Here is a 16,332-nt window from a genome sequence, read left to right on the forward strand (position 1 = left end):
AGAGTTCAATCTATTTATACCAGCAAAGAATTTGGCCCATTGGATAGAAGAAATCCTGTACTCTGCTTTGGCTCTCTGAGTTTCTGCCCTGCAGAGCCACAAGATGTTCCTTTCTATGTGTGTCCACAGAAAGGAACAATAAAAGGGAGCCTTTCCACTAGCACTGTTTCGCAAAAATTGTGGATACAGGGAAAGTCAAAGTTTTCATAGGAGCACACCCATCCTGATTGGACTTTCTTTGGAAACTATTTTGCAGCAGTACCATAAAATTCTCTGCAGCAAAATTTGTCCCTTGCTGAAGCAAACAGCTGAGTTCAAACCACGCAGAGCACCAGGGATGGGAAAAAAATGAAGGGCAAGAAACCCAAATTCCAGCTCTCACTCTGCCTGTGGGACTTCCACCCGTAGGGAAACATTTTACTAAAGGGCGATTTGCTCATCCAGGGTGTTCCTCTCTCCAGGAGGGTGGAGAGGGAATTTGATTTGCTTGTTTGTTTTAGAAAAGCTTTGAAAAGCTCTGGCTTCCTCTCAAATTCAGGGGAAGAACTGCAAAAATATTAAAAAAAAAAACCAAAACCAAACAACCCAACCCCAAAACCTTTTTGGGTTTTGAAAGCTTTTTCCTACCCTGTTCCAGAAGGGGCCATTAATTGTAGAGAATTTCAATTGCAGAAAGTCTGACTATTGAGTCAAAGAGTCTTTTTGAGCCTAACCAGATGTGTGAGGCTTTTGTAAGTCACTCTCAACATCACAGCAGCTCAATATAGTTAGCATTGCTCAGAATTTTCATTGCCAGTGGCAGTAAATATGTCTGTATGCATTTCATTGTAGAGACCCCTGCAAGCATCCAGGAACCAAAACTTTCCCTCCACACCCCAGCCACCGAAATGAGATTATGCACTGATTGCATAATTACTGTATAACAAGGTTTGCTCAGCCCCTCCGTGCACAATGCCTGTTTTCATAGCATTTAATAGGAGAGACATAATAGGCACCAGCTTGAATAGCCACATGCCAACGAGGCATTGCATTTCCCAAAGCAGCTTGAGTCTGCAAAATCTGGTCCAGCTGCTCAGAACACAGAAGGGTGACAAGCGAGTGACTCCCAGCCTGTGTTGGGGCAGGATTTGGAATGTGCACGGGAATTTGGAATGTGTCCCTTCCCCAGACTGAGGTGGGCTGGCTGCCTTGTAGCACTGGCTGGGTTGTTTCTTCAGGCTACCACAAGCCAGCTACATTAACGCTGTGGCCTTCACATGTGTTTTTCCTGCACCAGCATTTGCAAATCTGGACTGATAATGCTCTCTCTAATTTTGCTCCGTCTGCTGCTGCTCTGGTCTTTCCTCTTTGCTCTGAGTGAATGATTTAAAATGGCTCAAATCCCACACAAGGCTTGTTTTTGTAATGAGTTAGGCAGCAAATTTGCTCATGTATTCAGCCCTGGCTTCATCCTGAGTGGTATGGATCTGGAGCAGCCCATAAACAGCAATTTGCTCATCTTTTAAGCTCTATTGTTTAGGCAATGGATTTTACTTGGATGGTTGAAGGCCAGCCCTCTCCTCGCACAAAATGTTTTCTCTGCTCCAACAATAACTACAACCCTTTCTTTCTGCTTTGCATTTATTTGCAATTAAAATAAATGGACCAAATGCTACCAGATGAAATGAGCACCACATTCCTTGTTGACTCACCCACAGCTCCAGCAGGTCCCCTGGCCCCGAGGTCGCTCCTTGTCCTCTCCACTCATTTTATATCGCTGATGTCTTGGCTTTCCTTTCCTAAAACACAAATACTTCAGGGACTTAGTGGGTCTTTTCTCAGCCTGTCTCTGGAAGGGGCACGTTGATGGAGCACAGTAGTTACAGCAGCATTCTGGACACACAGGTTTATTCTGGGGAACGTGAAGGAGCAGAGCTGGGACCTGTCTCCCTGTGACAGTAGAGCTGTCCATAAGTGTCTGCCTGTTCAAAGTGAGTGGCAAAGAAAAGATTATGGGCCTGAGCTGATTGAAGGTAATTCTTTTAAAGGTTAGGTTGAAACCTTTAGGTTGAAACGTGCTGTCTGGGGAAAAAAAAAAAAAAAAAAAAAAAGTGAAGCATTTTGAGAAATTTTCAGGCTCTTTAGTATCAGACATATACACTTTGGGGAAAGAGGTTTTCCTGTTCTCATCCTTTCATTATCCACCATCTCCTCCAGCTCATGGCTCGAAGTCGCTCAGATCACACTCCTTGGTTGGCCATCGTGCAGTGCTGTGATTTGTCTCTCTGGTTTGGGAAGTGCCCAGAACAGATTCTGCCCCCAGCACCAGCTGGGCTGGCAGTGCAGCAAGAGAGTCAGGACAGGACAAACTCAGGGCAGTACACACATGCCTGTGCCATGCTGGAGAAATCCACCTTCCTCACTATTTTCTGCTGGTGATATAACCAGCAGAAAGCTTTTTGGGGAAAGGCTTTCTAAGTCTCAAGTGTGCTAAGGAAGGCACTTAGGCTGTTGGGAAGGTAATGCCCCTGTTAAAGTCCTTCACCCTTTCTTACTCTGCTCACTCACTGCCAGAAATTGATTAGCAGCTTTCATGGAAAGGCTGGCAAAGGGAGCTTTCCTGGTGTAGCTTTATGAGCAATGCCAGAACCCTCAGCTGCACTGAAACACTTTGAAATGGAGAGCAGCGGAGACAGACCTGGGATGGAGAGCAGTGGAGATGGATCTGGGATGGAGAGCCCTGGAGATGGATCTGGGATGGAGAGCCCTGGAAGCACAGACAGTCAGCAAATATGTGGGGCAGGAGAGGAAATGCCAATGATTCCTGGGCAGACCTTCACTCCTGCCAAATATGCCCTTGGGCCCTTCATATCCCCAGAGAGGAAATATTTTTAAAGTTTTTGCTAGACTTTACAAAGAAAATCAGGTTTTTAGGGTCCTTCTAGAGGGATGTACTGAGCAGGAGAGGAGTGTGGCCCTTTAGGTTGGTCTCTGTCCCACTGGGGTGCTGGCATGATGCATTGCCAGGTCAGCCTAATCCCAAACCCGCCGAATGCTCCAGGCGAGAGTGGTCACGGTGTTTTCAATCCATCTGTTTTTATCAAAGCACATGGGTGGCTTTGAGCATGGATGCATTTGGCACCCAGGGGTACCAACCCCGTGACTGCTCCCAGCCCATGCACAGCCCATGCCCCAGCCACGGTGAGAGGGCAGGGGAAAAGCCACAGCGAGACAAGGAGCTGCTGCACAGAAAATGGACATTTTGACAGGCTCCCATCTCATATTAGAAGTGTTTTGATTTCGTTTCCTCTGCAGAACATAAACAGATTTTGAAACCTCAGAAGTTGCCATGAGACAAAACCCGCTGTTTCCTGGCCAGCTCTAATTGTGGTTTGAGACCAGCCCTTGCCTATTGAAGTCAGAAGTTACACAAGGGAGGATCCTGGCTCAGCACAGATTTGTGTGGAGAAATGTGATTTGTCACTATCTCTTTAAGCAGAGTTAACTCTTCAGTTAAAGAATTTTTTTGTGTTTGTCTCTCTCTACTACCAGCAAATACCTGCAAAAAGTGTCCTACAGGCAGTGTGAGAATGGGAAGGGCTGATGTGAATCTGGCATGTGATGTAAGCATGGCAATGCCCTGCTTTTATTCCCTGGAGTGCTGGGATCTGAGTGCAGCCATGGGGCAACACTCCTCGTGCCCCCCCAAAAACTGAGCTGAGCCTGAAGCAACATCATTGCCTTCCTCATGTGGGAAGGGTGCTTCCTTCTCCCTGTCCTCTAAATCCACAGCCTGAGACTTTTAGAGTTGTCTTGGAGAGTTTAATGAAGAAGGGAAAAAAAAAAAAAAAAAAAAAAAAGGAAGAAATGAGCCACTCAATTCCTGCAGACAGCTTTGAAAATATCAACCTTGACAGCTTTGAAAATATCAGCCTCGTATTTCTGGGCAGCTCAGGAGCTCAGGAGTGCTGACAAAGTGGCCAGAATTAGGGAAGAGCAAGAAAAATGGTGAAGTGCTTGGGTAGAAGGGCTTGGCCACGGTGGGAGGAGGCACTGAGAGTTGCATGACTGCATTGGAAGAGGAAAATATCCAAGGGGCAAGAGGGGGGTTGGACAGAGGTGGTTGACGTTGAGACAAATAAAAGCCAACAGTGGCAGCACACCAGGAAACCTTTCCTCAGTCTGAACTTCAACCCATTGTGAAACCTCCCCTCTGGGGAAATGCTGGAAACCCCCGAGGTCATGTCAACAACAGTGGGGCTGGCTGGAGCCACAGGAGGAAATAGAGCTCTGGAGAGAGCCGGTGTACCTGGGCTCTTGTGATTTATCTGCTCACATCAAAGCAACCCGTCCTGCAGGGCTCAGTGCAGGCAGGGACCTGACTGGCAGCCAGGCTTGGCAGAGCAGGGCTGGGAAAAGCCAATTTTGCAACTGGTTGGTTGAGTTACAACAGGAGTGCACAGACCCACTGTCTGTACAGGCACTAAATCTGCAGGCCAGTGTTTTTCTTTAGGATCAGGGTTTCATCTAAGAGAAAATCCTAATTTTACTGTCTGGTACCAAACAAGTTGACAGCACTGCCCAGGATTTATAAATATAGGACTTCTTTCAAAATAATCAGCGCTGCTCTTGACCTGAATTCAGGCTGTTAGGTTTTTCATCCCCTCTCATGACAATTTTATTTTGCCACTACACAGATTTTTCTGCAATGACTAATTTTGAGGATGGTAAGCTCACTGCTGCAAAACAGCATCAAAAATGTGTGGTTATCAGGAGCAATGGGTGCCAAAGGCACAAATCTTACAGCTGTGTGAGGGGAAGCGACAACAGTCTCTGAATACAGAATTATTTGCATCCCATCTTTGTCCTAGTGCCTCTGTAAAAGAAAAACAATCCTTTTATTTTTTTTTAATGTCTAAGGAATAACATCATAAACCAAAAAATCCCTGCAAGTTACTGTTAAATTTCCTTTGTGGTGTCTGTAGCAATCCCTTAAAGGGTCAGCTCTGAGCATTTCTTAATTTTGCAAGGATAACACAGGAAACGACTGCAACTGCGTTGAGTAAGTACACAGACTGTTTTTTCAATGAATTCTTTGTGTCTTTGATTTCCATTTATACTTCTGCATTCTGATGCACCTAAGCAAATATTTCTGGGAGGAGCCAGGGAAAACTGATTTTTTTTTTTCTCTGAATTGACATTTTGAATATTTCCAGCCAGTTTTCAAGTTGACTGAAAAATGAGGATCATTGTTTGGGAGAAAAATTACCTGGTTTATTCCACATTTTCCAAATATTCAAATTTAAAATCTCAGTGGTGTTTAGGAGTTGTAAGGTGTTTATTTCTTGCCTGGGCTATGCAGTGCTAGTCCATGCTGCTCTTGAGGAAGGATGAGAGGTATGTGATGTATCAGATCCGTTGTGGCTGAAATTATCTGAGAAATCATTCCAGACCCTTTTTTCTTGCAAGAAAAATGGAATTCTTCTCTGCCAGAAGGTAAATAGAGCTATCACATTTTGACCACAGCAGATCTTCAAACAGGGTCAAAAGAAATCACATTCTGATTTTTCATGTGCCATTGATTGCTATGGTAATCCCATTGCCAAATCCTTTGGTATCTGAAAGCCTGGGCAATTGTTATTTTTAAAGCCTGAAACCACAGACTGTGCCTCCTGAAACCCTCCACACTGACTGTGCCAGCTCTTAGGTTTCACTTGCAGGTTTGTGGAGATCTGGGGAGTTTCCAGCCCAGCAAGCAGCAAGGCTTGTTCATCTTAAGGCAGATGCTTCCGAAAGGCAGTGGGAGCAGGGCACACATGTTTCTAATTATCATATAAGAATAAAAAAACCCCCAAAACATTCTTGGAGGTTTCCAGACTTAGGCCTAAGTGTTTACAAAACTGGTTTCAGCTTTTAAGAATGTATTTCCTGGCTTTGAAGCGGAGCCCCTTGACTTCATGGGATGTTGGATGTGATCCCTGACTGCTCCTGGAGCTCCAGTGCCAGAGTGGTTCAGAGCAGGGCTGAGACCCAGAGCTCTGTTCCTGCTGTGCCAGGGATGGGAGGGCTGTCCCAGCCTGCAAGTCGTACAGACTGCAACACTTTTATAAGGATTCTTTGGGGTTTTTTTTATTCCATTCCATAGGATACAAAGTGCTGCACTATTTTCCAGTCTCTGAGGAGGTTTTGGCCAGCCCCAGTTAGGAGGCACATTTGTATTCAGTAGTGTAAGAACTAAAAACTCCACAGTACCCTCAGAATCACAGTGGGGAAGCAGAGACAGTGTTCCCTCTTGGGACACCAGTGCTGGATCACTTCCTGATGTGACTTACTCCATGTTTTTTCCATAGCCGTTACAAACACCATAAAAAACCACCAGTCCAATCAGTTCAAACAGAGTTTATTATATATTAAGACTTGTACATTAATGTTTTAAATGTATATTATGTCCTTTTCGCCCTCTGTTTTTTTTTCCTCTTCCATTAGCAGAGAAAACTGCTGTTACATTTTATTTCCCTTCACTTCAGCACTTGATGTACCTCCATGAAAACCTGCAGTTATTCCATAAAATCAGTCACTCAGGTAAATAATAACAATCTTGCCCCATAAACCTGCTGAAACTGTTGAAATGCAGCAAAATATTAGAGCAATCATTATTAATATAAACTATTAGAAAACAGAACGTTAGTTGAATCTGTTATAAAAAAGGATATTTTTTTTCCAAGTTGGTTTTAATTCCGAATAAATAACAGAAATATTTTTCTGGGAACGTGAAGGATGGTTTTATAGCCTCAGTCTATCAGAAATAATGCCCCATTGGCTCTGTTCTCTGCCGCACATGCTGAAGAGCTCAGACTCTAAAGCACCAGCTTCTCTTCTTTAGATACAGGGGAAAAATACTGATAATGAACATTTCATAAAAGCACAAAGACCTTTATCAAAGGGAAGGATGCATAATGCATTTTCAGCACTATTATTATTATTACAGCACTTGGCTTTACACAATTATTATTTGATGTTTAAGTTTGCTTGAGAGGAACATCTGAAAAAGATCTTCTAAGTCAAATCCAATGCTTTTAAAAGGCACTTAATGAATTTTTCTTGCTGTGTTTATGTTGAGAGGTTATTTGTTTGGAGATCATCTGTCATTTTTTTGTGCAAAGCATTTGAATTTTTTAAGTCTATCAGTGAGATTACTTATGCAATGGGTATGTTTTTCCCCAGTTCTGCAGGAGTCTCCTGTATAGTGATTTAGTGCTTTTGAAACCTGCCTGGCTGTCCTGGAGATCATTTTTTTCTTAATTGGTGGAGATACATATCCAATCTTTCCAGAACATGCCAAATGTGTCTGCACACACCAACACAAGGACCTGGGCATCCTCAGCCCCTCTGTGCTGCTGGGACATGGAGAGGTTTGGAAATGCCCTGTGGGAACAGAGTTTTTGACCTGTCCATGGGTTTCTTTTGAATAAACCCCCTGTAGTTAGATAGAGCCTCCCAAAACACCCATCATCTGGGCTGTGGGCAGCCAGATTCTGGTTTTTTTCACAGTACTACTAAAATAATTTTTTCCCCTTACTATTGATTCCACCCCCTAATTTCCTGAGGAATTCCTGTAAAATTCCCTGAGGAGCTGCACATGGGAGAGGACAACCATTCCCAAGTCAACTCAAATACATCATCTTAATTATATACAGCAAATTTTCATGCCCACTTGTCTCCCCTCATGAGGTGAGAGGCAGGAGGTGGACACAGCACTGGAGCCACTCCACCCGTGGTGCTTCTCCTGCACATGGGGGAATAAATAAAAGCAAAGCTGGGATCAGGAAGGGTCATATCCTGTGCTTCCCTCAGCCTTCCCAACCTGGTGCTGTGCTGGTCCGTGTCCATCACTGCAGGGCGATGTCTGGGAAAACCACTGGGAGGAGTGAATTGTTTTTCACCTGGGGATTCAGTTCAGCCTCCCTTCTACACCACCTCGACAATTTATCTGATGGAATACTAAACCATTTGTATTAAAATTAAATAGCATGGACGAGACATCAGAGAATCGGGCAGGGCAAAGGATTTTATTATTTTTTTCTCCCTTCTTAGTGTCTCTTTTAACATTGTAAAGACTGCCAGAACCTGAGTGGCGTCAACGCAGAAAATGTCACTTCAAATTGAGAAGTTTATCACTTCAGCTCTCCTTTGCCTCCCTTCTCTGACCAGTTGGCGTCTGGCAGCACAACCTCGTCTCTCATTAGTGCTGAGGCAAGAGACGAGGCCGTGCTTGGGCGATCTGACAGTTCAGGCCCTTGTTTTTACAGATTGCCTTTAGCAGCTGAACTTGTCAGACATTTTAGATGGAAAGAGCAGAAATGAGTAATGGAGGCATCTGATTATAGCCATAAAATTCACCCAACCCCAGAAGGATGCGTAGCTGCTGCAGAAAATCCCAAGCAGATATTTTAAGGCGTTTGCAGGGGCTGCTGAGGTTGCTGCCAGCAGTAATAAACTCCCATGATCCCATCCCAGAGTACGCCCAGCCCAGCCAGCTGTTTTATTTGGGCGAGGTGTGGAGGGCAGAAATTCCCTTTGTTGATTTTCACTCCCAATGGCAGGGTCTGCACAGAAACCAAATAATCCAGAGCTGTTGCTAAATCATAATTCTATTGCTGTTCCCTTGGGAAATTGGCGTGAGTGGGGTTTTCAGCACTCCTCAGGGTCTCTTTGGGGAACAACAGTGTTCTGAGATCCCTGAGCTGCCACTGCATGGCTATATCAGATAAAGCACTCAGACCTCTGCCTTTAGTGACCAGGAGAAGCAGAAGTGGCCAGAAAACCAGAGAATCATGGAATAACCTGAGATGGAAGGGATCCACAAAGATCACTGAGTCCAGCTGCTGGCACTGCACAGGACAACCCCAGGAATCACACCATGTGCCTGAGAGTATTGTCCAAACGCTTTTTGAACTCTGGAAGGACTGAAGATGTGACCACATCCCTGGGGAGCCTGTTCCAGTGCTCAACCACCTTCTGGGTGAGAAACCTTTCCCTAATATCCAACCTAAACACAGGGAGGCCTCTGGTACTGGCAGCTCTGGCCCATCTGCTCCTCTGCCCTCTGAGCCAGCTTGGTCTCGCTCCTCAAGGTGTGGGGGCTCAGGAAGCAGAGGCTTTTCTCTTTCCTGGCCTGATTTTTACCTTTTGCTCATGTTTTGACAGCACTGATAACAGCTTTGCATTTCACTGTGTTTCTGCAACAGACAAACGGGGATGATTTCAGCCTGGGACTGAAGCAGGAGGGAGCAGATTTCTGCTCCAGTGCTTAAATTCCTAAAACCGGGCCTGTGTGTCCTGGAAGCAGAAGGATGGTCTGATCATGATGCATGGACACATAAAGGAATGTCATGAAACCAGACAGCACTGGACTGGCTCCACATGCTGCTCTCAGTTTCTTCCCCAAGTCAGTAGGCGAGTGGCCATATCTCCAGCCGGAGGTCAGACTGACCCTGGGAAACGTAGACAATGCAGCTCACCCTGTTTGTAAACTGAGTCCAACACCAGGAGCTGTAAGATGAGGTGGCCCAAGCCAGAAACCTCAACCCCATGACCTGACTTGGTCAGCCCTCCATGACCCTGGCACAACTAAACCCTACACTTTATCATGAAACAGCAGATCCTGTGTCCTTTTGTGGTCATCCCAATCAAGGTCAAACTGGCACAAGCGGGTTAATGCTGGGACTCAGTGAAAAACTTCTGTTTGTTGAGCTGAGTGAGAGCCTGAAGATGCTGCAAGGAGGAGAGCCAGGCTGACACAGAGCAAGGAAAAACTAATGGCTTTTAGTATTTCTCATTTATTTTGCCCAGTTACTTGGAACACCTTCTTTGAGGATTTTTTCCCCCCTTTTTGCTTCACGGCAATTACCTCTGATTGTTTCAAACTATTAGCATTCAGAAATAAAGCACCATTATCTCTTTCCAATATTTTTCGCGGGTTTTTGATTTCAAATCCATCCAATAAACCCAACCTGAATTAATGAGCCTGCCTAGGCAGTTTTTCGATAAAGGCAAGGAGACATCCCTGCTTTTGCTGCTGCTTGTCAATGCCCACCAGTCACCTCATGCTGCTATTCCCTGCAAATAAGAGGAACTGGTCCCAAAGAGTGAGCGCTGCCTTTTTCCCCTCTTTCCCAGTTATCAGAGGACACCTGATGGTATTAGCAGCAGCAGAGCAGTGGTGTTGTGTCTCCTGTGGTTTATGTGCAATTGCAGGAAGGGAAGTTCATGCCCAGGTGCTGCCAGAAGCGGTGCCTGCTCCACCACGTTCGGCCCTGCTGCCAACACCTCCCTGCCTCCCATCAAAGAGAAACGTGAGGAGCTGTTTCACCCGATCTGAGGGAAGCTTTTGACACAGTTAACTGTAGCATATTAATTAACAAACTTCAGCATCGAGGCTCCTCTGATGCAGCTCTCACAGGGTTTCACAGCTGAAGGAGAAGGAGGAGGGAGGGGATGTTCATGGCTCTGGGTCCTTCACCTTCACAGAGATACAGCACCAGCAGCTGGGGTGGTGGTCCAGGGTGCTGGGAGGGGATGGAGCTGCAGCATCCCCCACCCACCTGGCCAACCTCACCCTTGTGTTATCTTGCAGCCCTGGAATCCCACACAGGGGCTTCTCACTGTGATTTCTCTGAATTTCTAAGGAGAAGGACAAAACCAGGTTTGAGCAGGGGCTGCCTGGCTCCTGCTGCCCCACATCCCAGCTTGGCTGTGTCCATGTTTAGACCCATTGTGCTTCCATGGTCCTGTATTCCTGCAGAAACTAAACCAAGGGAAAATGGGGCAGTAGATGACAGCAATGTCACCGTGGCCCCAATGCACAGCAACTGCAGGCCATGGAAATTGGGTCAGTCTTCTGGTGTAAATCAGCACTCCTTTGCTGAAGCCAGTGGAGTTAAAAGAGTGCAAGAAAGACCAAAATTAGGTCAATCAGATGCACAGCTCCTTTTATGCAGCAACGTAACCCTCTTCTTTCTTCCCACTATTCTGCACAGTCAAGTAGGTCAGAAGTATCTCCTGTCAGGCAGCTGGGTCCACTAAGGTATCTCTGAAATATTCTCCAAATCAGTGGGACATCAGGAAAAGACATCCCTGTCCCCTCCTGCCACTGTGGTCCCTGAGCACAGGTCTGAATGGGAATAGGCTCTCACAGGGGGGCTGATGAAGTCCAGGATTGAAATGTCCCAAAAGTCTGAATATCCCATTTGTAGCAGGGTTTTGCCATGGTTTGTGCTTCCAAGGGACATCACAGACACGATGAGGGGTTATTCTGGTGGCCCTCAGTAACCCCTGGGCCACCTGCACTGGAGCCTGGTCTCGGTGTGAGCAGTGGGATGTGCTACTGCAGGGTCCCACAGCTTCCAGTGTCACTGGTGTTGGGACATGCTTTCTTTCCCAAATAGAGATAGAATAGTTAGACCAACCTCTCCTCAGAAAGCAGGGCAACAGCTACTCTATTTCTCTGCAGAGCCTCTTATACACAACCTTCTGTATATATTTTACACGGCTTGAACCAGTGAGACCAGAACAACTGCTTAACACCCACTGGAAAAGAAGCATAATTGAAACAAACTGGAAATAAGATTATTAGTGAAGCAATCCAGCTTCCTATTTTCATTCACCAGGAGCAGTGCCAAAAGGTAATTCTGAAGCTGGAGAAACTCTGAAGAACCGTGGTGGAGTCAGTGGAGCAGTGCAGGGAGGGTGAATGTGGGTGAAAAATAGTCTTGAATCGCTGATGACAATTTTGTGATTCTGACTGAGAACTTTCTGCCTGAATCATAAAATAAATAAGGGTCCCAGAGCACCATGGCTTTGTACCAGCAGCCAAGGAGATGAAATCATGAGACTTTCAAAACTAGAGCTGCTCCCAAGTTTGGCAACTCCCCTCTGCGGTGAGGAATGAAAGCTGTGTGCCAAGTCAATCACAAATTATAAACAGTCCCAGAAACGGCAATTTCTTCTGTACCCAGCCTTTTTCAACATTCTCTTCTCTTAAATTGTTCCACATCTTGTGCCTGCCTTATCTTGTGTCTGTGTGTAGTCTCTAGAGGTCTGCAGATCATCTGCAATAGGTGACTAACATGTGTTAGCACCAGCTCTCCCCCTGGGTGTCTATGGAGCCAGGATGTGACAGGCTGGATAGTGAGGGGTCTTAATTGCTTATCACACTGAGGCCTTACTGTAGGCACAACACCCATGTGAGACAGTGAGAGTAACAACCAGACTTTGGTCCAACAGCAATAAAAATGAATAATACTAATTTCTGCAATTATTTACCACTCACAAGCAAATTAGTCTTGTCTTTGCCATACCTGAGGCAGTAGATGCCACAAAATACCTTCAGTGCCATCTAGCTACTAAGTTACTTGGAGAGATAAATTTTCAGCTGGCACTAATTGCCATGAGGCCCATCAGGGCAATGTCCTGTTGCAGCAGCTGATGCTCTGCCCTCAGGGGTCTAATCAGGATGGTAATGAAAGCCACAGAGATAATTCACAACCATAGAAAACCGCTTTAAATGGATGCTTATCTAAAGCACGGCAAATTCCTCAGAATGATGACTAAATGAATAAATAACTACATGCACCCCAAACCCACAGGATATCTCCTTCCACTTGTAAAGACACCTCAGTATCTCCAGTCCCTCTGAATACTGCCGGGAAGGAGCAACAGAACTTTTGTGCTTTAGCTTTAGCTTCACAGAGACTTAAAGAATCTATGAAAAGTACCTCCCTTGCCTTCTCCTTGCCTTGGGTTTCATGTCCATCTCCACATCCATCATGTTCCAGGACCTCCATGTCCATCATGGAGGTACTGGAGTATTTTTATTCCTGATCATCTCTGAACTGCTAGATTTTTTTTTTATAGAAAATACAATTACCTTCAAAATTCCATGGACTTATTTTACTGGTGGTGGCTCCACTGGCTGGCTGTGATGAGTGCACCCAGAATTATGTCCACACCACAGCCAAGTGTGTGCTGTGCCAGGCTGGTGGCAGGCTGGGAAGTGGGTGCATACTGAGGGATACAGCAGACATGTAGCTTTCCCTAGATAACTCACTCTAAACAGAGCTGATTTTTAATTTTTCCACCCCTGGCCCAGACTGTGGACTGTTGCCAGGCATTTTGGTGCGTCCTGGACTAAGTTTCTTAGCAAAAAGCTATGAGAAGCAAAACAGAATTAATGTCAAAGAGCGGTTGTTTTTATGACATACTGTATTTTGGTGAGCTTATTCCATTTATGGTGTGATTTGTCCAGATAAAATCTGTCTAGAAATGACCTTATGGTCTGGGTATGATGCTGATACAAGGATGCATGTGTGCTTGTGCTCCCACAATGTCAAACAGCAATGCTTGGACAAGGATCACCTCCACAGATGGAGCAGGCAAGAGTCCCTGCCCTCTCTGCAGGTCTGACCCTGCTCTGGGAAGGTGAAATCAGTCCCACCAAGGGAAGATTCCCTGGCTGTGGCAGCAGCACACATCTGGCAGCGATGCCAAACCCACTGTGTCAGGTGAGATCAGTGCCTGTTGGAGCACAGTGAGGACTTCCTTTTAGAAGACTGTCACTGCCTTAATGCTGGAGAGTTTCTCCAGACCAGACCAGGATATCATGGAATCCATGAATACCAGACCATATTATCATGGAATCCATGAATCATTAAGGTTGGAAAAGATCATTGAGTCCAACCATTATTAACCCAGTAACACCATGTTCACCACTAAATCATACTTTCAGATGCCAAACTCACATGTTTTTTTGCAAATCTCCAGGAGCAAACAGCAGCAGCCATTTCAGGGAGCCCAAGCCAGCTTCTGACAGCTGACAATCTGTCTGTAACATCAAAGTCAGTGCAAAAGGTTTTGGAGCATATTAGTAATTGAAATTATTGCTGAGGATGATACTCATTTCATGTGGATGGACCTCAGCAGGGTGAAGTAGGTCTTAAAAAGAGCATCTGTGTGGCACCTACAAGGAAAATTTTAATTGTTCCTTAAAGCTTTCACTGCAAAAGGTAGATTTGAGCATGGCAAAAGCTGGCAGCTCAAGCAGAGAAGGCCTGCACCCCTCAGGTGCCCCTCTGAGCTGGAATTACCATATAGACACTTAAATAAAAATGAGCCCAGCACAGGAACCTGACACCACATCTCACTCCAAGCCCTGCTGATTTACACCAGCCAAAAAGAGACCTGACCCGCAGGGCCAAACCTGGCCCATGGCTACATCCCGGCAGCTGTGGTGATTTAGAAGCTCTGTCAGTGTCAGTCACCAGTGGGTCTCGTTGAAAGCCAGATTTATCTTGTAATCTGCACTAGAGGCGTAAACTGCTACTGCTGCTCCCACACAAAATAAATCAGCCCAACGCAGCCCGGAGCTGGTGGCTGTGAGCTCCAGCCCTCACACTGATTTATACTTCCTTATGTTAAAGTCAGTGGTGGCCAAACATAAGCAGGAGTCCCGTGTCCCCTCCAGGCAGAGGGACTCCAGTGGCAGGGTGGCCCTGGGGGCAGCGTGGGGACCTGCCTGTCCCAGGGACAGCAACGAGCCTTTGGGTCAGCCTGGTCCAGGCTTCCAGTGCCTGGCCAGAGCTTCCCCAGGCTGTGGCAGCAGGAGCAAGCGCTGCTGTGAGGAGGGTGACTGAGCAGTGCCGCTGTCCCACCCGGGGAGGGGACCCTGCTTTGCTGGGGGAATGTCTGAGCACACGGGGTTAACTCAGCCTCCAGGCTCACTGTTATTTTAGGCATCTTTCTCTGGTTCTGAAACAGAGGTTGACGAAACTCAGGAAGAAAGATAATAGCATAGTACCCACCCAAATGTAGTCCCAGGGAGAGTAAACCTCCGACTCTTCACACCCCTACTGTGAGCTTACAATTTCTCTCCCCTTTGGGATTTTTTCTTATCACATAACATAAAGGACAGTGTTTTCTCTTTCAGTCCTGTACAGCACATCACCACTGCCCCGTCACTGCCCTGGCACACTCCCTTTGGAGACAAAGCAAAAGCCTCAGGATATGGGCAAATTTTGAAGCCCACGCAGCAAAGGCAGTGCAGGATTTGGGGATGCATCAGCAAACTGGTGATTGCCACACTTCCAAACAGGGCCACAGCCACGGGGTTTTGGCAAGTGGTGGCCCAGGAGCCAGAGGGAAGATGATGCTGTTTTCCTGGCTACAAGAGGCGGGCTGGTGGCAGCCCATGAGAGCCCACCCTGATGAAACAACGATCCAAGTGTTGTGCTGCAGTCTGCACATTCCTAGGTGTCGGGTGAAGCCACAGGGGTTTTGGCAGAGCAGCCACAGCTACACCCCGTCCCTCCACAGATACTGTTGGCAATTTCAGGCAGCGAAATAACACCCTGGCAGTGCCAAAAGCCACAGCGATTAGCAACAGTGTAAGTAATCAAGTAACAGCTCTTTTCCACAGCCGAATGACCAGATTGTCAAGCATGCAAAGAGTAGTAGCTAAAATTGATTGCAGCTCACACGGATAATTTCTATCAGAATTATGTTATTGTATTAAAACAGTGATGCATAATGTATGGCCGTGCATCTCTGCAATAAACATCTTACATTTAATTTAAAAATCTATGAGTCATTAGAAAAATTCTCTCATTATGTCGCACAGACCTTTGTTGAGTCAGCAGCAGAAGAGACTTTAAAAAATAAAGTTCAAGGAATGACATGGATGTGAAATACCTGAGCTGTGTGTGATCTGAGCACTGTGTGACAGTGTATGCTGAGTGGAACAGCCCATCCTGGGGTCATGGGCTATGCAGAAAGTGAACATCCCTGCTCTGCACTGGATGCTTGTTGTGCAACAGGCTTGTAGCAGCAGAGGAAAAATCAGCATGTCTGATCCTGAAGCCCTTGCATAGGTTCAACTTCCATGAGGTTCCACTGGCACTTGTAACACAGGTGAAATTGCCAACTAGGAGGAGGGCTGCATCAACAGCCAGGGTGGTTTCCATTGGCACTTTCTGTGAGCTGTGGGTGTGCAGTCACTGCATTTTACAGCAGGGAGACTTGCTCTTTCTGATTGAACTCTCTCCCCTATTGGGTAATCTCTCCCTGCCACTCACAGAAACCCTTTGCACCTCCCAGAGGCCTTTATCCCTCTGTAGTCATCCATGGTTCCAGCATGGGCACCAACACCACATGAGAACAGCCAAATTGTTCTCATTGTTCGGGTTCTTCCTCCAAGCCCTCTGTACTGACAGCAGCTCCTGCACTCCGCTCGGGTGGATCAGCTGGACATGACAGTGAGCTCAGCCAAAAAGTGGAGCTCAGTGCTTGATTCAGTGTGAA

General features: G+C 46.2%; 1 long non-coding RNA gene across 1 annotated transcript; it reads left to right on the plus strand.

Moving 5' to 3' along the window:
• Positions 1-521: 521 nt before the first annotated feature.
• LOC134556012 (uncharacterized) lies at positions 522-10,093 on the plus strand. Its single transcript, XR_010081536.1, has 3 exons — positions 522-5,041; positions 8,774-9,001; positions 9,228-10,093. It is a non-coding gene; the product is annotated as an uncharacterized LOC134556012 (long non-coding RNA).
• The last annotated feature ends 6,239 nt before the right edge of the window (positions 10,094-16,332 follow it).

Source organism: Prinia subflava, chromosome 11 (assembly GCF_021018805.1).
Source record: "Prinia subflava isolate CZ2003 ecotype Zambia chromosome 11, Cam_Psub_1.2, whole genome shotgun sequence".
In the NCBI taxonomy this organism is placed as follows: Eukaryota; Metazoa; Chordata; class Aves; order Passeriformes; family Cisticolidae; genus Prinia; species Prinia subflava.